Source organism: Rhinopithecus bieti, unplaced genomic scaffold (assembly GCF_001698545.2).
Source record: "Rhinopithecus bieti isolate Rb0 unplaced genomic scaffold, ASM169854v2 scaffold_23815, whole genome shotgun sequence".
Lineage (NCBI taxonomy): Eukaryota > Metazoa > Chordata > Mammalia > Primates > Cercopithecidae > Rhinopithecus > Rhinopithecus bieti.
Window position 1 is genome coordinate 345,899 of NW_016811396.1, and position 26,638 is coordinate 372,536.

Below are 26,638 nucleotides of genomic sequence, written 5' to 3' on the forward strand. Positions count from 1 at the left end.
TTTTTCTCTTTTAAAAAAAATCTGAAAATAGAGCCAGAAATATGATATGGAGGGCCATATCTACACAGAACTAGTTCATCATTCAGCTACAACTTGTCATTATAGCACAGAAATATGGAACTGATCAGAATTCCAAAAAATCTAGTTCAATTCTTTTTGCTTTTAGGTGAGGAAACTCAGGCCTGGAGAGAAAAATTGGTTTTAGAAAGTCATACAAATTTTGAATATAGTTTTTCTATATTTTAATACAGTTTGTTGAGTTGCTTCCAAATTGGATTATTTTACATGAGAACTTCTTTAACATTTTGACCTACAAATGAAAACACTTGGATAAAATATATATTGTTAAAACATATATTATGCACATGTCCGTTCCTTTAAAAAGTAATCAAGCCAGTTGTTTAAGTAACTTATTTAATACTTTAAAAACAGATAAATCAACTAAAATTCAGCCAGAAAGGAAAACACATTATATAATATTTTCAACTTACCTAGCATATTTTTTGACATTGTAATAAAAAGTGGGGTAAATGCCATTTCCTATTTAGGTATAGATGAAATCTTAGTATCAGGTATCTGTGGTTCTAAATCTTCACCATGCATCAGACTTACCTTGAAAACTTGTTAAAACACATCAGTGGGACCAATTCTAGGAGTTTCCAATTTGGTAGTTCTGGAGTGGGACCAGAATTTTCATTTCTAACAAGTTTCCTGGTGATGCTGATGCTACTCCTTTGAATTTCACACTTTGAACACTACTTGTGTTTGTGATATAAAATATAAAATTCTAACCCAGGAGTTAAAAAAAAATGGATTCTAGGTTTAGCTCAGATAATATCTTGCCATGTGACTTCAAGAAAATGAACTAGATTTTCTGATCAGTATTTTTTCAGCTGAGAGGGGAGAAATTTAAATTGAATCCAGTCTAATATACTGGAGTTGGCATTTTGCAGTAACAAGGGTATTAAGATACTTCAAACTTAACCCATGACTAGATTTAAATTCTTTGCTAAAAAATCAACTCATACCACTTTTTAAAAAATCAATTTATGTACTTGAAATCCCTGCTGATCCAAGATTTTTGCCATGGACTCAACCTACACTGATGTAGCTGTTGGTGCACACCCGTATCTTAACAGGCACCTCTACCCACAGAAGGCAGAGCTCTAGGTAGTCCCGACAATCTCTGTCTGTGGGGCTGCTTTCTGGCCACAAGAGCATGCTCACACCAAGCACAGGGCAAGCTGGACTTGATGAAAAGTAAGTGCCTTGGAAATCTGCTCTCAAACAATGACTAAGGCAAGTAAAAGGATAAATACACCGCTGCCTTGCACCTGGATTGGGATATTTCAGAGTCACATTCTACGCTGGCTCCCCGACTCCCCCCGTAGGATGGAGCTCCACTTGGCACAGTTATAACTGGCTTGATTGTGCATGTGTATTGGCTTCTATTCGTTCTTCGCTCCCTGCTCCTTCCTGAAATCACCTCAAAAAATTAACTACTTTCACTTAAGTCCTTCTTATAGGATCAGATCCTTGAGAACACAAACCAGGGAATTGTTTATTTATATATTACCATGAATAACAATTCATTTTTATTCTTACTGTTGCTCAGTGTTAATTTAATACCTACAGATTTGTTGATGTTAAAAAATTCTACTGGTTTTGTGTTTCTAATGTACCCCATCTACGGCATTTCAAGTTGTAAGATTCTTGAAAAAAGGTAATTTTAGTGCCTCCTTTTTGGGTTTCGTATTTAATGACCAACAAGCTTTATATCAGACAGTGATAGAATCACTAAGAAAAAGTTAATTTATTAAAAATTATTAGTTAATATACTATTAATAATAAAGTGTTTATATAAAATGCACACTTTTGGCGGCTTAAGTTTGGATTGCTTTATCTCACATTTAAACTCCAACCGTAGTAAGCACACACTTATAATTATAGCTCGGAACGGACCCTAGATTCATTTTTAAAACAGTCATCTCTTGATATATGAGGAAACCATAATCTATGGATTGAATGAACTTCTGGGCAGGGAATTTGTGATGTAACTAGGAAGAGAATTTGTAATGTAACTAGAATTTGTGACGTTACTAGCGAATTTGTGACATAAATAGGAAAAGTATGATGTCTTAACTTCTAGGACATTTTTCTCACTGAGCATCTAGAGGGTAGACTAAAGACCATTTCATTCCATTCTCCCTAATAACCAGAACTTTTTGAATGAAGAAAAAAATCTCCTATAGAATATATCATGAACATCGAGAATGTCTGAAGTTTAAAAAATATATCAGGACTTATATCCCAAATATAGCTACTTGAGTAAAAGGTGGTAGTGTTATGCCTTCTGAACTAAACTCACAGAAAATTGAGGGAAGAATAAACTAAAACACTAAATAGGTTGACCAAATATTAAGAAGAGAAAATGTAATGACAGATAATATTAGGAGAGAGACTCTTATGGTGAAGATAGGAGGAGATATAAATAAAAACCACGCGTCCTGGCGTGGTGGCTCATGCCTGTATTCCCAGCATTTTGGGAGGCTGAGGTGGACGGATCATGAGGTCAGATCAAGATGATCCTAGCCAACATGGTGAAAACCATCTCTACTAAAACACAAAAATTAGCTGGGCATGGTTGTGGGGTCCTGTAATCCCAGCTACTTGGGAGGCTGAGGCAGGAGAATTGCTTGAACTCGGGAGGCAGAGGTTGCAGTGAGCTGAGATCGTGCCACTGCACTCCAGCCTGGTGACAGAGCGAGATTCAGTCTCAGAAAAAAAAAAAATGCAAGCTACTTTTAATACTTATGAGAACCTTGGATACATCTGGATACATCTGAATAGTTTTAGGATGGTTAGGTGGTTTTGAATCTGTGTCCTAAATAGTTTAAGCAATCAAATACCAAATTCTTGGGCTTCAAAGATAGCAAATAAGAAATGAAACAACTTGCTATAAAATTGAAACCAAAACTATGCCTCAAAAAGTAAGAAACTAATGACTAACATATTTTTGAGCTTGCAGGATAATCGATAAAAGAGACAACTTGAGGAAACACTGAAACTCCCTCCACTTGTGAGATCAAGATAAAACTGGCTGAAATAGATTGAAACCAATATGGCTGACTGGAGCTTGTGCAAAGTGAGCTTACTAACATCACAGTCTGAATTGCCACAGCATGCTTTATGCTACCTCCCCCTGAATTTGCACATGCAACCCATGAAGTAGCATAAAGAGATAACTGCGCATGCCCAAGGACTTCCCAGACCTCTTCTTTCCTTCCACAAATCACCTGCTAATCTCAGAATTCACCTCAGAAACTTTTCTAATCAAAAATATTGCCTTGAAGTGCAGACAGATTTGAGCTTGATTCCTATCTCTTTGTGAGTCAACTTGCAATAAAGAGCTGTTTCGTTTTGTTTTGTTTTGTTTGCGCCTCAAAAATCTAGTGTCATATTGGCTTCCAGTGCATTGGGCAGCAAGCCTTTTGCTAGTTTCATGGTTTCTGTTCCACTTCTAGATTAAAACATTAATATTACTCTTGTGTTTCGGAGTAAACCCAACTAATTTTTTAATTCCAAACTTTTGTGAAATATACCTGATGAAAGTTCATATTCTCTTCAATGGAAAAGCCCACAGCGGTATCAGCCCCTAAAACCTTGGGGGGGAAAAAAAAAAAAAGCATTACGCATACATAGAAAAAAGGGAGAAATCTCTCAAACCATCAATTAACCAAAGAATGAAGGAAAAATGTAGATGGCAGAAACTCTAATAATTCTTCCAATATAGGTTCCAGTGTAAGCCAATTGCAGGTAGAAAAACAACTATGTATATTACTTTTTATTGGTATGTAATTTACACACAGTGAACAGTCAGATTTCAAGCATAATGTCTAACAAATACGTATAAGGGCATAGAACATTTTTTGAACCCCAGAATCCTTCTAAGTCAACCTCCTCACCCTAGAAACAGCCGCTGACCTGATTTCTATCACCTAGATTAGTTTTCTTATTCTACAATCTCGCTCAAATGGAATTGTACAATATTGACTCTTTTGTGTCCAGTTTCTCAACATAACATATTTGTGTGCCTGTTGTTGAATTTATCAGTAGTCATTCCTTTTTTTACTACTGAGTAGTATTCCCTTATATCAAAATGCCACAAATTTTTCATCCATTCTTCTATCGACAGACATTCGTTTTCTATTTTTGCTTTTTGTGAATGAAGCTGCTATGAATACTGTTATACAAAGATCATTATAGCTTTATGTTTTAATTTCTATTAAATAAATATCTAAATAAAATTACTGGGATATACATAAATTATAGATATTAATTTAACTGACAAATCTCATGTATCCTATAAAAGTCTATGGGAAAGTATATCTGAATTTTCTGAGTTTTGGACAGTCAATATGACTATCTCACTCTATTTTAATGTCTGCACTGATATTAACATGGTTTCTTCTGGCATATATTAAATACATACTTTTAATTATTGGCATATAGGCCAATAATATTAACCAACTTAAACTGAGTACCTCTAAGATATTTAAATAGTCTAACAATTGAAAACCTTTGGTAGATAGTTAATTAGATTCTGTAAATTGGTAGCATGGTATAAAAGGAGCTCACATATTCTTTGAGATTAAACTTTATGTCAAAATCCATGTAGCTCAGGATTCTGACAGTCACCAAGGAACGGTTTGAGCTCACTAATTTACTAAGGTTCTATAAAAATTCTACCCCTCCCTATTAATAATATATTAGGTATCTTATGAATTAAATACAAATACCTCCAGCTAGATTCCATGGCCTGCCCAGCTGTCTTTCTATTGCTCACTCTGACTGTCTTCAGCATGTATTTTGTGCTGTGAACTTGGCTGTCCCTTCATTGAGATTTACTGCTACTCAAGGCATTTCTACATCCTCAATTTTGCCCATTTTTTTTCCCACCTTGGGATATCCTTTCATCCATCTTTTTACTCAATTCTCAATCAAAACTCCTCTGGTTCCATCTTTTGGTGAGGCTGATGTTAGCTGTATGAATAAGCTTTTCAGAATTACAGTAGCTCTGAAAAAAATTATGTCGTGGGAATTGACAATTATTTAGAACTTTTCACATTTAAAATTTTGTTTAATTTTGCTCAGTTTTATTTGATCTTATTTTATTTTCAGTTTAGCCTCACCATTCTATCGTAAGTCTGTGAGCATGTATTAATTACACAAGTAATGATAGTGTTAAGTGCATTGTATTATCAAACCTCTATGGCTGATTGATGGATTCTTATATATGAATGTCCTTTACTACTCATTAAAGTGGTAGGTGTAGTAGTCTCTAGGTAAAGTGATGCTTGCCTCCAATTAAGTAATTTCATATTTTAAAAGTGCTTTCATGCACATCATTTTATAATGAAGTAGAAAAATAAAATTTCCTTTCTGTGCTACTTATACATTTTCCACTTTCAGTCTGACCTGTTAGTTTTGGCCTTCATGTACACAATTTTAGCGTATTTTAAACAAATTATGCTTTAGTAGGTGTGTTCCCCAGTCAGACTCCAATTCTGGGTCTCAGTTTTTGACTTGCCATCAGTGTCACTGCTTGGGGACTTAGATTCTTTATAGGTTAAAATGTTTCCACTTGTTAATTTCTACAATTATTTCAAATTCTATAGTTTTCTAATTGCAAATATATGGATAAAATGTTAAATGATTTTAGAAAATGTGGTAATCAATGTAAAATCGAATATAGGCTTTTCTTGTTTATAATAAACATATTATAAAATATGATATTTAGATTATAAAAAACAAATTCGAACTTTGCTTTAATAATATATATTAAACAGTATTTAAAACAAAGTCTAGGTGTTTATTTTTTATTTTAAATTGCTTCAGTTTCCTGTAAGACAAGTAGTTCTTTAGACATGGGCTTTGTGACAAATAGCATAGTGTTAAAATGAGGGCTTGTCAGCAAGGCTATGCTTGGGAAGCCCCCATGAAAAGGTAAGCACCGATTTGTCTTGACATATTTTTCATGAGATATAGTGGTCAGAAAGATATGGACAATCTAATCATTCACCAAAGGGCTAATTTGTATATATTTACACGTATTTATTTGTTCAAATTTTCTGTGGAATCATACGCAGATACAAGTTTGGTGAAAAGAGTTTCAGACATCAATTCATATAATTTGCTTTGAGGATTATATGTTCATTTACCCAGACATCTACCTGGCATTTGGAGGGTGTGAAAATTACAAGCAATAAATGAGTAAATAATTTTTGCCTTGTCTTTCACATTGCCTGTGCCGCAAAACAGTCAAATGAATTGTTCAGCTTAATCAACATAATAGAAAAGAACACTTCCCCATAGATTGGTAAAACACAAACAAATAATTGATAAAATTTCCACTTTTTTGCTGGCAGTGGCGCCATCTCCCCTAGCTAGTCAGAAGTTATTTCTCCCCTCTATTATCAGTGGCAAATCTCACGACTGGGAGCCACACTCTGGCTTGCACACTGTGTAGATGGGTCATTCAGGAGGAAAATGAAGGTGAGAACCTATGACCTGCTTTTTCTACTGACACTTTGTGTATTTTCAATTCTAGGTGTTTACTGTGAATCTGACTATTCAAGTTTCTTAGAATGTTCTCACTTGGTTGCATGCAGAAATTATAAGAAGCTGAGTCAGAAGACCAAGAAAAAAAAAGCGAGAGAATCTTCCAACCAAAGACAAAATCCTGGGTTTTGTATAGCTTGGCCTGATGTTAACCCCCACCAAAATGAGACAGAGAGAGAGAAAGACATAGAGACACTAAAAGAAAAAAAATAAATCCAACAAGAAATTATGAGTCTCATTAAAATGAATCTAAGTTGATTTACTACAGTTGTAATCAAAGGTTGCATGACCTTATAAGCTTTGCTACTCCATTTATAATAAATCTAGGCAGTTAAAAATAGATGAGCTTTAGGACAGATAATAAATGGAACACTTTGAAAAAGTACATGATTATAATGAAAGGAATGCCCCACCACCACTGGACAACCCTGCTTAATAATTAGGCCTGTGGGCTTATTGGTTGAGCAGGTGCTTTGGCCATGTTAAGGAGTAGAATTGTCTATATTTTCACTTTTTTTAATGCTGGCTCTAAATGCTGGGGATGCAGAGAGGCTCAACTTAGCAGCCTTTGGCTCCTGGCCAAAGGTCACTATTACATTTGGAACTGAGTCCATCTGCAAGTATAAAGCAACACACCTAGATTTAGATCATAAATATAGATGTCATTCATCATTACGAATAGGGAAATTATCAGGTCATCTAAAGCTATGCATTTTAAGAAATTATATCAACATTTATATGTGAGAGGAAAAGAAACAGTTTCCCTAAGTTCTTTCTTGGGAAACAGACAATACATGGTCTAGTTGCCTCCTTCTCTTTAAACAAAGTTTGGCAGGAGAGAAAGGAGTGACCTTGTCTGTATTAGAGAGGAGTGAAGTTAGTTTGTACCAATTAAGGAAAAATGTAATTTTACTATAGATGATTCTACTGTATTTAATAAACATGTGCTGCATGTTCCCATATCTCTATTATATTTCCCTGTCACATCGATGTTAAGAATGGCATGTAACTTGTTTCGTCAAGTTGAGTGTGAGAGAAGTGATTATGCTACTTTGAGAAAAATGTTTAAAGAGCTCCATGTTCTTCTGCCATCTTCTGTTTCTCTTCACCAGAAGGCCAGCAACGTTCCAGCTACAGGCTGCTCCTTTAACCTAGATTCTGTAATCAAGTTTTATCTGAGCTAGGTATGTAGCATGAAAAAGAAATAAATCTTTGTTGTGTAAGAACTCGGAGTTGGGGTTTTTGTTATGTGCCAGTATGCAGCTTACCCTGAGAAAGGGTGCACTCTGCCTGTTCATTGCATATTCAAGGGCAGATTAAGAGGTTGATAGAAAATTTGCGTGGAAAGGGAATTAAGGATATTTAGTAGCTCCAAAAGTAGGCCTGGCTAGTTTGAGGTAAAAGATAAAAGTAACACCAGTAAAAAGAAACGAAAGTTTTGACTTTTCAGGTGAAGGCTAAGATAGAGGAGGTCAGAGGATAAGGAATCCCAAATTCAAAGAACAGAATACAGAAGACATTGATAAGAAAATAATAGGAGGCCAGCACAAGTTGCTGACCAAGAACTAAGGAGGACTCGAGGACCTGAACCAATGATAATGTTCCCATGGTGAATAATGAATGACACATTTCTGGGGCAGTGATGCCCGACACTGAATGTGAACTTATTTTTTTACTAAAGATATAATTATACCCACTACCCACAAAAGTTCTGTAAATATCTATCTCACATGTCAGACTTAGTATTGATCCTTGGGATAAATTAGGATGAAACTATGACAGCCATTAAGCAGTGGTAGACATAATGCAAAGAGCAAAATAAAAGGGAAGGCAGAAGAAATCTGAAGTAAGAGCTGACAAGAGAATAATAACTCAACCACATGTAGTTGAAGAAACTTGGCGGAATATGGGATTTGAGTTTTGTTTGTTTGAGTGTTAGAGTGCTTTTGCCTATGGGAACGTCAGTGTTACACAGACACAGTTACATATGGAGGATGGAGGCTGCTAAAATCATGTCCTGAAGGTTGACCCAGTTCGGTGTGTTGAGATTAGAGTCTTTCTAATAACATCAACAAGTATGGTATGAGAATTTATAAGGAAATGCTCTTATATGGGGCAAAATGGAACCACGGTGCTTGGGGTAAAGTTTATTAGCATCACCATATCATCAACGTCATCACACTAACATTTGTATTTATAGTATAATATTACAATTAATTTGCATAAATTTTCTTATTGGATTGCTATATAGACTCCTTAAGATAGGATAAACAGATAGTAGACTATTTTTAAAATGAAAGAAAAAATTTATCAAGATGATAAGTGGCTGAAGAAATATTTAGTAAATATTAGAGTTGGGAATTTGGCTGAGACTTTTTGATGTAACAATACTTTTTTCTGTCAGTGACTTTCTAAGAGGATAAGCAAGAAATCAGAACAACCTTGGGCCCTAATCCACATCTACCTGGATGCAGGGACATTATGGAGGAAAAAAATCCCATGTTCCCTATCTCAAAGAAGATGGGTGTCTGCCATGGGGAACAACAGTTGCCGAGTAGGCGTGTTTTATTCCTTGGAGTAGAAAACAAGATCAAAATTCCTCAAACATATGAAAACAACATAAACAAAATCTTCTCACATTAAAAGTTACAGAAATTTTGCTCATATTTATTTTAAATCATCTTTATTAGGATTTAAGGACTTAAGCATGTATACACAAACACATACACACACACACATATTAGTTAAGGTTCTCCAGAGGAACATAATATATCTACATATGTATATATGTAGATATGTTTACTAATATATATAAGTATAATATATAATACATTATATACTATATTATATATAGTATAATATATACTAATAAAATATACATATATATATATAGATATATTAACTAAGAGATTCATTATAAACTATTTTCTCACAAAATTATGGAGGCTGAGAAGTCCCCCAGTCTGCTGTTTGCAAGCTAGAGACACAGGAAAGCTAGTGGTAGTTCAAAGGCCTACAAGCCAGAGAATTAAGGGTATAGATTCCAGTCCAGGTCTGAAAGCCTAAGAAACAGGAGTCCCAGGGGCAGGAGAAGATCTAAGTTCAGCTCAAGCAAACAGGCAGAGTTTAATCAACCTTTCCCCAACTTTTTGTACTATTTCAGCCCTCAGTAGATTAGATGGTGCCCATCAACATTGAGGTGGGCCATTTGCTTTACTCAGTCCACAAATTCAGATACTAATCNGATATTAACTAAGAGATTCATTATAAACTATTTTCTCACAAAATTATGGAGGCTGAGAAGTCCCCCAGTCTGCTGTTTGCAAGCTAGAGACACAGGAAAGCTAGTGGTAGTTCAAAGGCCTACAAGCCAGAGAATTAAGGGTATAGATTCCAGTCCAGGTCTGAAAGCCTAAGAAACAGGAGTCCCAGGGGCAGGAGAAGATCTAAGTTCAGCTCAAGCAAACAGGCAGAGTTTAATCAACCTTTCCCCAACTTTTGTACTATTTCAGCCCTCAGTAGATTAGATGGTGCCCATCAACATTGAGGTGGGCCATTTGCTTTACTCAGTCCACAAATTCAGATACTAATCTCTCCCAGAAATATCCTCTCAGCAACATCCAGAAATAACATTTAACTTACAGCTATGTAAGTATCCCCTGGCCCAGTTAAGTTGACATGTAAAATTTGTCATCACAAATCTACCTTTTGTCAATTTGGTACTCATAATCATCTCCTTAAACCATATTTAATCTCCAAATAAAGATGGCAACAAGGTCACAGTTCTGCCTAACATGATACAGCTATTCTGCACACCACCTAAAATGCACTGTCTGTGAGTGATGTTTACTCTTCTCTTTGATATCTCATAACTTAAATAATTATAAGGTTTGGATTTGTGTCCCCACCCAAATATCATGTTGTATTGTAATCTCCAGTGTTCCAGGAAGAGCCTGGTGGGAGGTGACTGGATCACGGGAACGTACATGTCCCTTGTCGCTCTCATGATAGTGAATGAGTTCTCACGAGATCTGGTTGTTTAAAAGTATGTAGCACCTCCCTTTTCACTCTCTTCCTCCTTCTCCAGCCTTGTAAGATGTGCCTTCTTCCTCTTGGCCTTTCAGAATGATTGTACATTTCCTGTGGCACCCCCAGCCATGCTTCCTGTACAGCCTGTGAAACTGTGAGCCAATTAAAGTTCTTTTCTTTATAAATTGCCCAGTCTCAGGTAGTTTTTTATAGCAATGCAATAACGGACTAATACAAAGACTATGATGCAAAATTAATAATAATTAAATACTATAAAATTAAGTCAATACACATGACATTATATGATGAGGAAATAAAAGAGGAAAGAAAACCAAAATATGTATACACACACAAAATTATTTATGACAAATTAAGGAGAAAATACTCAAGACAATTACAGTAATTGCTTATGTAACTACTCACTTGGTCATAGTTGGTATTTATAATTACGTTCTTCTCCTACCCTCTCTAGGTTACTTTTGGGTTCAGAAAGCACCTCAGTTGGTTGTAGTTCTTTACCTTGCAAAGTGATCCAAATCTTTACTCGTGAAAGGTCTGGGCCATAAGTAGTCCTGCCTGGATTGCATTATCGTGGTTTTCCATTGACCTTAATCACAGGGTACAGAAATACTTAGAGACACCCTAAAGGATCTCCTTTATTCCAAACATACTCTTTTTTTACTTCTATTGTACCATAGTGGTTTGATTTTCTCTTGGTAGTCAGAATCAATCACCCCAGTCAACACAGTAACTCCCTTCTTTGCCTGTTGATCCAGATGCATGAGAAGTCTAGTCACCCTACTTACATTGAACTTCCAGTTCAATGGAACAATTGCTGTGTCTCTTGGTAGAAACTTTTTATCTCTGGAACTAAGATTTTTATGTCAGCAGAGCATAAAGTCATAAGAACATAAATCAATTACAGAAAGCATTAGTTTTCAATGGACAGCTCAAGGTACATGGTAACTTGGTGGTTCATGGTGAAATATTTGGTATCTACTAAAACTCTATAGCTGTCTAAGAACTATTTCTCCAAAGAAGAGTAGTTGTCTTTGAAGGGTGGTAGGACTTTGCTCTAAAACTGTAAGAGCAATTTACCTATAGGAATTGCTTTGACAACAGCATCCTTATCTGTCACTGATACTATAAGCACCATTGGATCTGCTGAATCATATGGCCTATGTGGCAGGGCAACTTACATAGAAGCCTGAACCTGCTGCAGAGCCTTCACCCATTTTGAGCCCAACTCAAAACTAGCAGCTTTTCAGACCACTTGGTAAATGCTAAATGAAACAACAAATTTGTTTTTAATTTTAATGTTGATTTTAATTGGCACAGAATAATTTTTATATTTGGGGGTACAATGTGATGTTTTAATCACATATGCATTACGTAATGATCAAGTACAGGTAGTTAGCATATTTATCACCTCATTAACTCCTCATTTCTTTGTGGTAGGAACATCTAAAATTCTCTCTTCTAGCTATTTTGATATATACAATACAACGTCATTAAACACAGTCACTCTACTGTACAATAGAATACCAGAGCTTATTCTTATATAACTGTGTACCTGTTGAACAATCTCTCTTCATCACTTCTGCTCTTATCTCTCTAGCCTCTGGTAACCACTATTCTACTTTCTATTTCTATGATATTGAAATCAACTTTTTAATTCCAAACATGAGTGAGATCATGTGTTGTCTTTCTCTGTCTGGCTTACTTTACATAATGCCCTCCAGGTTCATCCATGTTGCCACAAATTACAGCATTCTATTTTTTATAGCTAAGTAATATTCCATTGCATATATGCACAATATTTTCTTTATCCATCATCCGTCGATGAACACTTAGGTTGATTCCATATCTTGGTTATTGTGAATAGTGCTGCAATAAACATGAGATTGTAGATATCTCTTCAACTCACCGATTTCATTTCCTTTGGAGATATACCCCAGTAGCAGAATTGTTGTACCATATGGTACAAAACAAAATTTGGTAAATTTTTAATTTACCAAATTAAAAATCTTTAATTTTTCAAAAGATCTTCATTCTGTTTTCCATAATGGCTATACTAATTTACATTCCCTCCAACTGTGTGTTAGAGTTACTCTTTCTCCACAGCCGCAACAGCATTTGATAATAGCTATTCTAATCAGGGTGAGGTGTTATCTCACTGTATTTTTTACTTGCATTTCCCTGATGATTAGTGATGTTGAACATTTTCCCATATACCTATTGACCATCTGAATGTGTATATATACATATATATATATTTTTTTGAGGAAGGTCTAATCAGATCTTTTGCCCATTTTTTAACTGGAATACTAGGGTTTTTTTTTCTTTTGCTATTGCGTTGACTTCCTTATATATTATGGATATTAATCCCTTGCCAGATGCATAGTTTGCAAATATTTTGTCCCATTCTGTAGGTTGTCTTTTCACTCTGTTTATTGCTTTGCCGAAGTTTCTTAGTTTGATGTGATCTCATTTGTCTATTTTTGCCTTTATTGCCTGTGTTTTGAGTTTTTATCCAGAAAACCTTGCTCAGACCATTGTAATAAAACATTTCTCTTGCTTGCTTCTAGTATTTTAAAGTTTCAGATCTTACATTTAAGTTTCTAATCCTTTTGACTTAATTTTTTATATGGTGAGAGATATGGGTCTGGTATTTCTCTTCTGCATGTGTATATCTAATTTAGCCAAAACTATTTATTGAAGAGGCTGTTCTTTTCCCAATAAGTGTTCTTGGCACCTTCATTAAAAATTAGTTGCCTGTAAGTGTGCGGACTTATTTCTTTGATCTCCATTCTGTCCCATTGGTCTATGTGTCTATTTTTATATCAATACCTTGCTGTTTTGGTTACCTAGAGCTTTGTAATATATTTTGCCGTCAAGTAGTGTGATGCCCTCTGCATTCTTTTTGCTCAAGATTGCTTTGGCTATTCAGAGTCCTTTGTGATTCCACACACATTGTAGGATTTTTTTTTTTTTTTCTATTTCTGTGAACAATGTTATTGGCATTTTGATAGAGATTACATTGAGTCTATAGATCACTTTGGGTAGTATGGAAATTTTAACAATATTAATTCTTCCATGCATAACCATGAGACATCTCCTCATTTAACTGTGTCCTCTTCAATTTTTCAAAAATCAGTATTTTATAATTTTGTTTTTTTGTTTGTTTGTTTTTGAGACGGAGTCTCACTCTGTCACTCTGCCACCCAGGCTGGAGTGCAGTGGGGTGATCTCAGCTCACTGCAATATCTACCTCCTGAGTTCAAGCGATTCTCCTGCCTCAGCCTCTCAAGTAGCTGGGACTACAGGCATGCGTCACCATGCCCGACTAATTTTTGTATTTTAGGTAGAGATGGGGTTTCACCATGTTGGCCAGTCTGGTCCTGAACCCCTGACCTCAGATGATGTACCCGCCTCGGCCTCCCAAAGTGCTGGGATTACAGGCATGAGTCACCATGCCTAGCCCTATAGTTTTCATTGTAGAGACCTTTTACCTCCTTAAATTTATTTCTAGCAGTCTTTTTTGCAGCTATTGTAAATAGGATTGCTTTCTTGATTTCTTTTTCAGAGTTTGCTATTGGTATATAATGGTACTAGTTTTTGTGTGTTTATTTTGAATCCTGCAACTTGACTAAATTTTTTAGTTCTAACTTTTTTTGGTGGCATTTTTAGGGTATTTTATATATAAAATCATTTTGCCTGCAAACAGGAAAAACTTGATTTTCTCCTTTCCAATTTGGATGCCCTTTATTTCATTCTCTTGCCTAATTGCTCTGGTTAAGACTTTTGGTACTATGTTGAATAAAAGCAGTAAAGGTGAGCATCCTTATCTTATTCCAGATTAAACACATTTGTATATGGTATTGGCTATTTGGATTTCTCTTTCGAGAGATATTTATATGAATTTTTTTTCCTATTAGGTGTCTCTCTTTTTTCTTATTGATTAGCAGTAGTCTACACATTATAGATTACAAATCTTTGTCATCAGACTCTGCTTTTCAGACTCTGCTGTGTTTCTTACTACTGTTATTTCTTTTGCTGAAGAAAGTATTCTAGATTTTTGAATAGTCAAATTTATCAAATATTCATATGCCTGGGGATGCTTCTAAACTACTTTGTTTTATTGGCTTCTTTGTATATTATTTTCCAATTCACAGTGGCCTATTAGTAAAGATATATATATATATATAATCTCCATATTTGATAGAGAATGTTCTTTCATTTTGTCCCTTTTGTTAAGAGTGACTTGGTTATAATTGGCTCTTTGCTTTTCCATAGAAATTTTATAATCGACTTATCAGTTAAAAAAAAAAAATGAAAGGTAGAATGGGATAACATTGAAGTACTGGGCCGGGTGTGGTGGCTCACACCTGTAATCCCAGCACTTTGGGAGGCCGAGGTGGATGAATCACAAGGTCAGAAGTTCAAGACCAGCCTGGCTAACATGGTGAAATCCCGTCTCTACTAAAAATACAAAAAAAATTAGCTGGACGTGGTGGTGGGCACCTGTAATCCCAGCTACTTGGGAGACTGAGGCAGGGAATTGCTTGAACCTGGGAGGTGGAGGTTGCAGTGAGCCAAGATTGCACCACTGCACTCCAGCCCGGGTGACAGTGCGAGACTCTGCCTCAAAAAAAAAAAAAAAGTTCTGACATTTTGCATTGGCTTTTCCAGTTCACTCCTATGATAAATCTCTATTTATTTGGTGTTATATACTCTCAATAAAGTTATATAATTTCTCCTACAGAAAAATTTCTATAGAGGAATTGCACATTTTGGATTAGGTTTATTCATACATACCTAGCATTATTGATAATATTGTGAATGGCACATTTTATATTTTAATTTTCTATTATTATAATATAAAAGTAGTTGATGTTTATATACCAGTATTTTGTTCTGCAATCCAGCTCAATTTGTTTATGATTCTAAAATACTTTTGAATACTTTTCAAGTGTTCTATATTCAAATTCATAATCATACTATTTGAGACTGATCAAAAATGTTCCCAAGAGTTATAACTTTATTTTATGTGTCACTTTATTACACTGCCTGAGAACTCGGGTTCAATTTTAAGAGCTGGAGTAATAGTAGATATCTTTGTATTAGTTGTAATGTCAAAGGGAAAACATTAAAGCTTCATCATTAAGTATGTGATTTGTTTTAGATGATATGATTATCCATATCTACAAAAAATTTACTTTTACAAATTTTGATTTTTAATTCTGTGTAGCTGTAGAATGTTTTCCAAAAATATTTTCTTGTTTGATTGCAGTATGGAATACTCCTTCTTTAATTTCTTAATGTGGTGAATTCCATTGAATCATTTTGTTTTTGGTGTAAATCAATCTTGCATCCTTGTAACCAATCCAAAATTATCATGACAAATTATCATTTTTATATATTGCCGAATTTTTTTCCAACATAATTTTGTTGATCATTTTTATTTCTCTATTCTGGAATTATATTTGTCTACTCCTCTTTCCACATTGTTCTGGTCATATTTTGGTATAAAAGTTTTGCTAGCTACAACAAATAACTTGATGGACTCTTTCCTAATTCTGGAAGAATGATTGAAGAATTGATATATTTCTACTTTGAGTTTGTAAATCTGTTTATAAATCCATCTTGGTCTAGTAATTTTGTAAGAATATTTTATTATAGACTCAATTTATTTTTTTGATTACATGCCTATAAAATCTTGAACATATTTTTTAGTTTGCTTTGGTAAGTTATATTTTCCAGCTATCTGTCTATTTCATCTATTTTCAAATAAATAGGAATATAATTATTTAATGTATTCCCTTATTAATGTCTAGAAAATCTACTGTGATGTCCTTTTACTTTCCCGTTATTGCTTATCTGTGCCACAGATCTCTCCTCTCCCTTTTTGTTTTGTCCTGGAATAATCCTGGTAGAAATGTATCAACTGTATCAGATTTTTTTTAAAAAATTACTTGTAGTATTATGAAGTGCACTTATTGTATATATGTTTATTAAATAAAATACATGATTTTTTATTTTGAAATTGACTACCATTATTTTATATTCACCTCTTTCACATAATCTCTGGGCTTATTTTTGCTACTGTTTTTTAAGATTCTTAGAAACGATAAAGCTCATCAGTTTTTAGCTTTTCTTTTTCTCAAATATACATACATATATTTCCTTCTCAGACAGACAGATAAATAGGGATATATATTCTTTTCAAGGCTGTATTAATGTCCACCTGAGTGCTACATTGGCTGTGACTCACAATTTTTTCTATTCCTATTATCGTTTAGCTTAAAGAGCTTTCTAACTTTTATTTTCATTTCTCTGACCCAGGACTTGTTGAGAAATATTTTTTAACTTCCAAATATATGTGAATATCTGTCATCTATCTATCGATCTATCTATCTATTATCTATCCAGCTATTATCTATCGATCTTATTTACCTAGTAGTCAGGAAGTGTATTCTATATGATGTAAATCCCTTGAAATTTGTTAAGGCATGTTTTACAACAAAATTTCTTATCAATTTTTATAAATGAAGTCTGCTCTGCATCAGCTATGGTCATTCCATATATGTCCATCGAATAATTCTATTTCCTTATCACATTTTGACTTGCTATATCAATTGCTAGGATATATATTTCACAATGATTGTAAATTTTCTATTTTGTTCAGTGGATACATTTTTTCTACATATTTGAGGTTATATTTTAATAGCATACTATTAAAATTTATATTTTCTTGATAATTTGAAACTTTTATTATATAAAATAATTATCTCCCAGTGTGTTTATCTCTATAAAATCTATTTTGTGTGACACGTATTTAAAATGTATCCTTTTTTATTTTACACTGTATATATAGCTCTTGTAAATAAGCATTTGTTTTTTTATTTTGATCTGAACATGATTGTGATTGCCTTTTGCCAGAATAACCGAGTTTTTGTATTTAATGCAATGTAGGCTTACATCTACTATCTTGTTTTGTCATTTTTATGTTTTTCACCTGTATTTATGCACTCCTTTTTTTATAGCTAAGTCTGAAAAAAAATAACATATATACTTAACTAGTAAAATATAAAATTAATTTCATTTTAAATTTTCTTCCTGGATTACTGTTAACCCTCTGTAACTACATGAGATCTATGTCTCTTTATTGTCTGGCACTGTAATTCTATTTTAAAACTAAACTGTACATTACTATTGTTTTATGTAGCCAGTATCTATTTATATTGTCCACCTGCGTATTAATTTCAATACTTTTTGCATCACAGATAAACTATCAGAGAAATTTTATTAACATTCATAGTCTCTCTGTCTGTAATTCATACTTTAATAGTCCTTAAAGAAGTATGTCTATGGATTAATTCTCTCAGCTTTTGTGTTAAAATGCCATGATGTTTGCTTTACTTTTTACAGATTTAAAGATATTTTCATATGTAGAGAATAAAAGCACAATTGTTTATATTTGGTTCTTTGAGGTATCCTTCCACTTTTTTCTCCACATTCTCTGTTGCATCTTTGAAGACAGTTGTTCATCTACCTGTCACTCTTTAAAGGAAATCCGTGTTTCATTTGCTGATGGACTTTGGTTTTGCTCTGATTTTCATTTTCAAAAAATTGTGTGTGATGTCTTAGTATGAATTTCTATATAATTATCTTGCTTTGGGGTGAATCTGTAGAATGGTTTATTATCAAGTCTGAAGAATTCGCAGTCGTGATCTTTATGCATGTTACCTCTATCGAGTTTTTTCTCCACTATTTTACTTGAATTCATTCTATTCTCCAAAACTATATTCTCTCTCTTATATGTTATATTTGGTTTTCCCATGTGCTTATTATGAATAATATCTTCTTAGCTATCTTCTATAGGTATTTTAACTCTAACTTCAGCTATGTCAATTTTACTGTTAAACATTTCACTCAAGTTTTAATTTGCTTGATTTTATTTTATATTTATATTGTTCTAATTTGCTCTCTTCAAACCTATTATGAATAATATCTTCTTATCTATCTTCTATAGGTATTTTAACGCTAACTTCTGCTATGTCAATTTGACTGTTAAACATTTCACTGAGGTTTTAATTTGCTTTATTGAATTTTATATGTGTATTGTTCTATTTGGTTCTCTTCAAATCTGTATTCAGATACTTTCATTTGTTCTGCAGGTATCATCAGCTGTTTATTTCTTCAAACATAGTAAGTGTGGTCATTTCGTAATTCATTTCGGATATTTTCAGTATTTAAAGTATGAGTTGGTCTTTTTCTGTTATTTGTATTTTTCACTCCTTGTTCAGGTTGCTTTTCTTTTTTGGGTGATATTTATTTTTAACTAAATGTTGGACACCCTTTTCAAAGAGTTTTGGTGTCATTTACAATGTTGGTTTTCAGTCTGTTTTGTTATTTTTCAATGGTTTATTTGAAATAAATTAATTACCAGTAAGGATACTCCTATGCATGTTCTCTTCTTTCAAAATTTAGTTGATACATTTCAGCCAATAAGAAAAAATAATTTATACAAAAGAAAATATTGTATTTTATAGTATGATTTCTCTTATTTCCTATTATTGTGTTTCCTTAAGCTTAGTAAAAACGGTTATGTTAAAAACTACACTGAACAATGTCACTATTTACTTAAAAGAAATTTATCTGAAGTTATCTTAAGTATGGGCAAAAACATATCAACACTATTTTGTATTTCACCTATATTTTTTTACCCAAATTTAAAACAAATATCTAATATTGATGAAAAAATATAATATGAAACATGTAGTAGTTTGAGATTTATAAAGCATTCTTAATGATATACAGAGCTAATCATGATACAAAATTTAGTATAATGAAGCAGATAAAATTATTTAAATTCAGATAAAATTATTTAAATAGTATCATCTAAGGAATGCATAACAATACATAGAAGTTGTCTTTGGGTAACAGAAACAAAGAGAGAGAATGTTGTTTGCTCTTTAAATTGGGAAATTTTCAAAATTTCTATTTAAACAGTATACTACTTAAGAAAAAGAAGGAATACCTGGTAAGCAAAGTAAAACCAAATGAAAGTAATTGTATGCTTATTTACACTGGCTTTACATAGCAAGGGCAGCAGTTTCTTTTTTTACTTTTGTGTCTAATAATTCTAATCTTGAGATTATGCTTTTAGGGGAATGGCAATAATACAAAAAAGAAAGAAAAGCAACAGTAACAGCAACAATTAAAAAAATACAGTTATGAAGTTCTATCTTCTCTTTGCCCGCTACCAACATTCTGTAATTTACCTTTAGCCACAACTTATTCTCCCCCTCAGTCTTCTTTTTAAACTTAGTTTCAAATGCTCCTTCTATCCTGCCCATCTTGGGAGCCGAGCACACTTTGTGCTGCAGCCTGCCCACCATGACCTTCGCATGTGTTATTAATCTTGATTGAGTGTCCTTCCTCGTTATTAATCTTGGTTGAGTGTCCTTCCTCTCATCATCTTTGCAAATACTTTTAGGAATCAGAGCCTAGAGAAAGTTACCTGGGCCACAAAGCTGGCTCTTATCAAGTGTTATTTAATTTCTTTAATTGCTGGCAGAGATCATTTTAGAATGTCACTTTTTTAGTTTACCATCCTTTACCTATTTATAGAATACCTGTCCATGGGTTCACAATAATCTTTACTCTAAGCTTATTAGGTTTAGAGGCTCCCTAAAATAAAGTTCTAACTGAACCCCAACTTCTTTTTTTTCCTATTATTGAATCTATGGTGGCACTCTGTATAACCAAACACCGGATGTTCTCACTCATAGGTGAGAATTGAACAATGACAACACTTGGACACAGGGTGGAGAACATCACACACTGGGGTCTACCATGGGGTTTGGGGAACGGGGAGGGATAGCATTAGGAGAAATACCTAATGTAAATGATGAGTTAATGTGTGCAGCAAACCAACATGGCACATGTATACCTATGTAAGAAACCTGCATGTTGTGCACATGTACCCTAGAACTTAAAGTATATTAATAATAATAATAATGATTCTTATTTTTTCTAAACAGACAACAGTTTTTCCCCATTGGTGCACATTAGATACAGAATAGAATGCTTCTCGTTGCTTTTGCCATCTACTGTTCATTAAAGTAGTCAATAAAGCAAGACAGAATGAGCCCTTGATTCATTATCAGGATACAGAAACAAAGCTGTCATTCTGAAAGGGCCAGGACTATGTGTCCAAGATGGACAGAATATATCCCTTTCTTTTTTGTGGTTATCTGAGATCCTAATATTATCACTGTTTTTTCACCTTCATAAACGAAGATGGCTTTCTCAAACTTCCCCTCTTCCTTTTACTTCCTATAGTTTTTCACGATTAAATATAAATTAATGGGCTTCTGTGTAGGTCAGTCTAATTTAGAAATTATTTCTTTACATCCTCAACATCCCAGAAATAGGAATATTTTCATCCTTCAAGGGTGTTTTAAACACAACTATTTACCTGTATATATGTGCAGCCAGCCAGGATTATGCACAAATATTGCCATTCACATGGATTTTGCTCATTAATTTAATTGGCCTATAGTTATCTAGTCTCCCACTGGGAAACAAAATAGCATGAAACCCTTCACTATTTGTATTTTAAGAGTAGAGAAAAATGCTTTATTTGGAATATTGCAACTTTTATTTGATGAAAGTTACTATTAACATATTTTCATAATCTTCTCAGCCTAGCAACAGCAGGAGTAAAAGGTGTGAGGGCCATGTAATATTCATGAAATTAAGACGACTTGAGATGAAAGGGAGTTCCATTAGAGAGACCAAGTGTGACAATATGACACATATTTGCATATTTTACACTTTAAATCTTTTCAGCACATCCAAGTTGATATATGGATGTAAACATGCATTGCCAGTTTTTAGCATATTATAAGCCCTCAAGACTTTGCATGCATTTTAATATGTTTCATTATTGCTGTAGATTTTAATTTCCAAACTGCACGGCTTTGATGGAAGAAAGCTGGAAGTCAAGGCATCTGGCCTCTGCCCCAGGCAAGCAGAGTCTTTTTCTTGAATATTTTGGGCAGAAAACCAGTCTATTTATTTGTGGGGCGGTGGGGGGGAAATTTTTTTTAAGAAAAGTGCTGCCCAGAAGCGCATTTTGTTTGGTACACATACTAATTAAGTGTTAACTTAACCATCCTGGCAGGAAGCTAAAGCATTCAACTGTAGGTGTGCCAAAGAAGGCAAATTGTGTGGAGCTTTTATAATCCCTTTTTCCCTCCTTTAAGCCAGTCTCAGCTCCTATACTTTGAATGTAGAGATTATTGAAAACAGGTTTAAAAAAATACATTTTCAAACCGTGTGTTTTCTTTAAAACAATGGAAAAGATTTTCAGCTGCCCATTTTGTTTTCTGGAACAGAGTCTCTTGTTAGTAGAGAAAAGATCTTCCTATAGGTTAACAAGGACACATTTGGCCTAAAGAACATGGCATATAGAAAAATTTCTCAGAGGTGTTTTGGTTTTTATATTTTACAAAGCTACATAATTAAATGGCTAAGGCATTTAGCATAAACTAAAGTGCAATCTTAGCTTGCAAGCAATCTTAAAAGTTAACGTAAGTTAAAATAATAAAACAAAGCATATTAAATTTGGCTTTTAGTGCATTATCTTGACCTTGAAGGAAAACAGATGACCTTTAAAGATAGTTTCTAATGATCATATTACAATTTATTTTTATTATTATAGAAGCATCATGCTTCACCTATTAGCTTCTCCCAAGTGTTCAATAGCATTTTATTTCAATTTCCCGTTTGATGTTAAACCATTAAATCCAGGAAATATTCTAGGTACTCATCTTCCCATAAATGATAGAAAGTATAGAGCAGTCATCTACTATTCAAGAACATATTTGGATAACTCACATGTACAAAAATGCTGTAAGAAACATAATAATAATGGAAAAGAAATCAAAAGCGGTATTGCTACTTTAAAGGAGTTTGTAAACAAATGAGGGAAAAGTAATGTTTGTATTTTGAATACACGTTTACCATCCCAAGAACATATTCATTAATTTGCAAATGAAACAAACACAAAACAGGGGACTTTTGTTTTTCCTGGTCATTATTTCTTTTCTAAAATTTTATATATAATTACAAAATAACTAAAATAATATTTCCATGAACTACCTTGGCCTAAGTTACAGTAGTTCAGCCAGAAGCAGTTGAAGCTCTCACTGTGTTTTCAACCTAAAGTGCAGTCATATATTGCTGCAGCAGATAGCCAGTTTACCAAAAAATATCCCCAGTACTCAGGACATTAGAGGGTAGATGTGGTAGTTTCCATCACTCTCTCCTTAGTGAATAACATGTTGTTGCTTTATGGAGCATAGGTCTGACAATACTGACTTAGACAATGGAGGTTTCTTATGGCTGTTTGGTTTCGCTTAGTTGTGCCATTTTTCAGCTCCCCGAAGTTGACCTTTTATATGGGTAGAACCATAGGTCCATGGCCCTACCTTTTGAGTCAACTTTGGTAGAGATGGGAGGAAGTTTATCAACTAGGAATTATGAGGTTAGCAATTTCTACATAATTTATGATGGCCTTTGTTATTGTACTGCCAAATATTAGGAATGTCTAATGACATCGAATGTGCTTTAGATTCTGCGAGGGCGTTCTACTGAACTATATTATAGCCCTCCATCAAGTCATATTTAATCCTTATACCTTTCTCTTCTATTGTATCTTGTCCAGTAAAAACTAAGCTGCATTTTATCCTGTGGCCCTGGAGCTCCATCAGCCTGGATGGCATACTATTTCCCTATCTAGACCTTGCTAGATTAATTTCCAAAGTGCTGAAGTCCTCTTCTCTAGCTTTTGCCATTGGCTGGGAATCTGCTGTGAATGAATTGCCCTTCCACAAAAAGATGACATTGTGCCTAATTACAAAAAATATTAGATTCAAGGGTTCTGCTCTGTACAACCACTGGGCTTTCTATCCTGATATGCGCTGACCTGTGGCAAAGTCAGGTACATCTTTTGGCAGCTTTGACTTGGAAAAAAATCATCTTTGTTAGAGCTAGTATCTGCTGTCAACTCCATTTCTCTCATGCCGTCAGGTCCTAGCCTTCTCTTCCTCACCAGCGAACCTCCAGTTTTACAATGCCTTGTCCCAGAGCACAGTTGCATTAATTCATCTGTATGCTGCCCCATATGTGGCTCTACTTTGAGGTCTAAACAGAGTCTGCATGTGAGAATGCTGTTATCAACGCTATTGTTCACTGTGCAAATCACAGTTGTCAGAAATGAATACATAACATTTGTTGATTTATAATTTTTGAATATTTGATCAAATGAGTCAACTTACTAATTTACAAAATATCAAGTTCTTCTAAATGTTTCATGGTTTTTCAAGTGAATTAAACAGTGTCACAAGAGGTGAAATCCTCCCCACCTTTTACGTTCCCTGGTTCTTTTGTGGTATAACATCTTGCGTGATTATTTATTTCTACTTTGACTCTTACATGACATTTAATCAAAAACCACAATCAGAAAACTAATTTAACAAGGGTACATAACTCATGCTGAACCTTTCTACCTTAGAATAGAAACTGTGAACACAAAGTAATAAAATAAGCACAATATGTCATGAAAATAATAGAAACTTTCATTGAGTGTTTACTAGGAGGCAAGAACTTTACCTAAATGACATTATTTCTCCCTCATGACAGCCTTATGAGGTAAGTTATTTTATCCCCATTTTCAGAGAAGAAAACTGAGGTTTAAATAGGTTAAATAACTTTATTAGTATCATGCAGTTGGGGCATAGAAGCACATTGCTTTAGACTTAGCCATCAGACTAAAGAGCCTGTCAGCTTATGTTTTCTGGCATCCTACCTGCTGATCACAGTTTTAAAAAGTCATCTTCCAATTCAAGGATTGTGCAAAGAGGGGCTCTTGCTGCTTTAGTTTCTGAATAAGTAATATTTTAGCTTCTTTCACACAAACCTTCCTCTGACAGGTTCCAGATACTGGGTCAAATATTTTATATATCCTACGTTTATTTCCATGTCAAATATAAATTTCTTCCCTGTGATCAAGGCCTTCTACTTTCTTATAACTGTGACTTCCCACATGTAGGTAAGAGTCCCAGTTACCTAGAGTATCCACCATCCACCTACCACTATTATCAAGCAGATAATCTCTCCGTTATTATACTGATCATTCTTTTTCCTCATATCATTGCCCAGAATGAAATGTTCTCTGTGGATCTCTCAAATTCCAGTCAATCTCCATTCTTTCCTGCTATTTTATAGATCAGAGTTACCCTTCTCTTACAAAACTTTATTTTTGTTTTGCCCAGTTTCACATTTATTCACTTAACTGTTAGTTACCCATTTAATTAATGTTGAGTACTGATCTATGCTCAGATAACAAAATAAAGAATGTCAAACTGAGTCCTGGCCCTATCGAAGTACAAATAATAGAAAGAATAAGCAATTATCATAAAGTGGTCATTTTTTATGGCTGAGAACAAAACACAATAGAAATACAAAGTAATTGATGCAAAACTTTCCAAAGACGGGGATAACAAATGAACCATAATGAAGGCAGGGTATATCAGGGAGGTAAGGGAGAAGCAGAAAGGAATTCAGTGGCTCAGGTTGTACATTTTTCTTTTAGAGAGTGGCTGGAGAAAAATGCTAGCATTCAAGCCAGGAATAGAGCAGCAAGTGACTTAAAACCAGCTCAGGCTCTTATCTTAAGAGTAAGAATGAACCACTGAATGATTTTAAACAAGATGGTTTAAACAGGCACAACAGAAGTGATATAAAAGTGTGGATGTATGTATAAAGTTAAAGATACTGTTATTCTTGGTATTTAGAAAGATAGCTCTGGATAGCTTACAGAGAATGGATTAACAAAGGGTGTGGCTGGAAATAAGGGAACCAGTTAGGAAACTGTTCCTGTAGTCCAGGTAAGAGTGGATAGTGGCTCAATAGGATGATGGCAATAGGGACCAGAGATAAATGGACATATTCTAAAGATAGATAGGTGTACAAGTCATATGACCTGGCAGTTGATCAGACATGGGAGGTCAGAAAAAGCCAGTTCTCTGACTGTGGGATCTAGGAGAATGGATACAGGAGGGGAATAAAAGTAATGGAATAATAAATACAATGCTTAAATATCTACAATTTTATATTACTCCTTATCATCAAGTGCACAATTAAACCCTATCTTTTCTCTTCAAATGGATTGTAAACTCGTAAGTCCAGGAACTGTCTAATTTTATTTCTTCTGCATTCTTTTAACAGCTAAGCATTGAGCTAAAAACTCAATGGATTCACACGTTTTTCAATAGTTTGAATGATTCGTGCTGAGAGGTAAGACATTTGCGTTTGGCTCAGAGATATCACTATGGAGTGTATTTTCCCCAATTATAAAATAACAATTGAATATAACATGTGTAGAGATAGCTTTACCTTCATGCAGTTGGTCTCAAAAATTTCTAAAACCTGCTTTATAGAAAATATGCAATCACAAAGTGAAAGTGGATGGGAAAAATCAGTTTTCAAAAGCTGCAAGATGAGAGTATATTCAAAATATTCCTGTGGAATTGGGGGAGGTAGAAAAGTAACAAAGCTGGCCAAGCTTCTTTTTGTAGAAATTCAGTCAGGCATCACAGTTCTTTTCCCCTGGGTTTGTGCTTTTCCTCTCTCCATGACTATCTATCACTGCTTGTAAAACTTCTCCACTAAAAGATCTTAAAGTTCACAGTAAAGCAATGCAATTATTCTGAGTCATTCCTTCTTACCTTTTAACCTAATCTTCAGAGGTGCCGGGACTGAAGAAGTGCAGCTCCTGCCCAAAATGAGCCTAATCTTGTCTCTGAAAATAGCACTTCCTTGCCAAGAAGAACTTTCTCCTTTTGAATTGCTGCAATGATGAGAAAAAGAAGCCAGGATTCATTAATGGCCCCAGGCATGGTGGGTGCTAAGT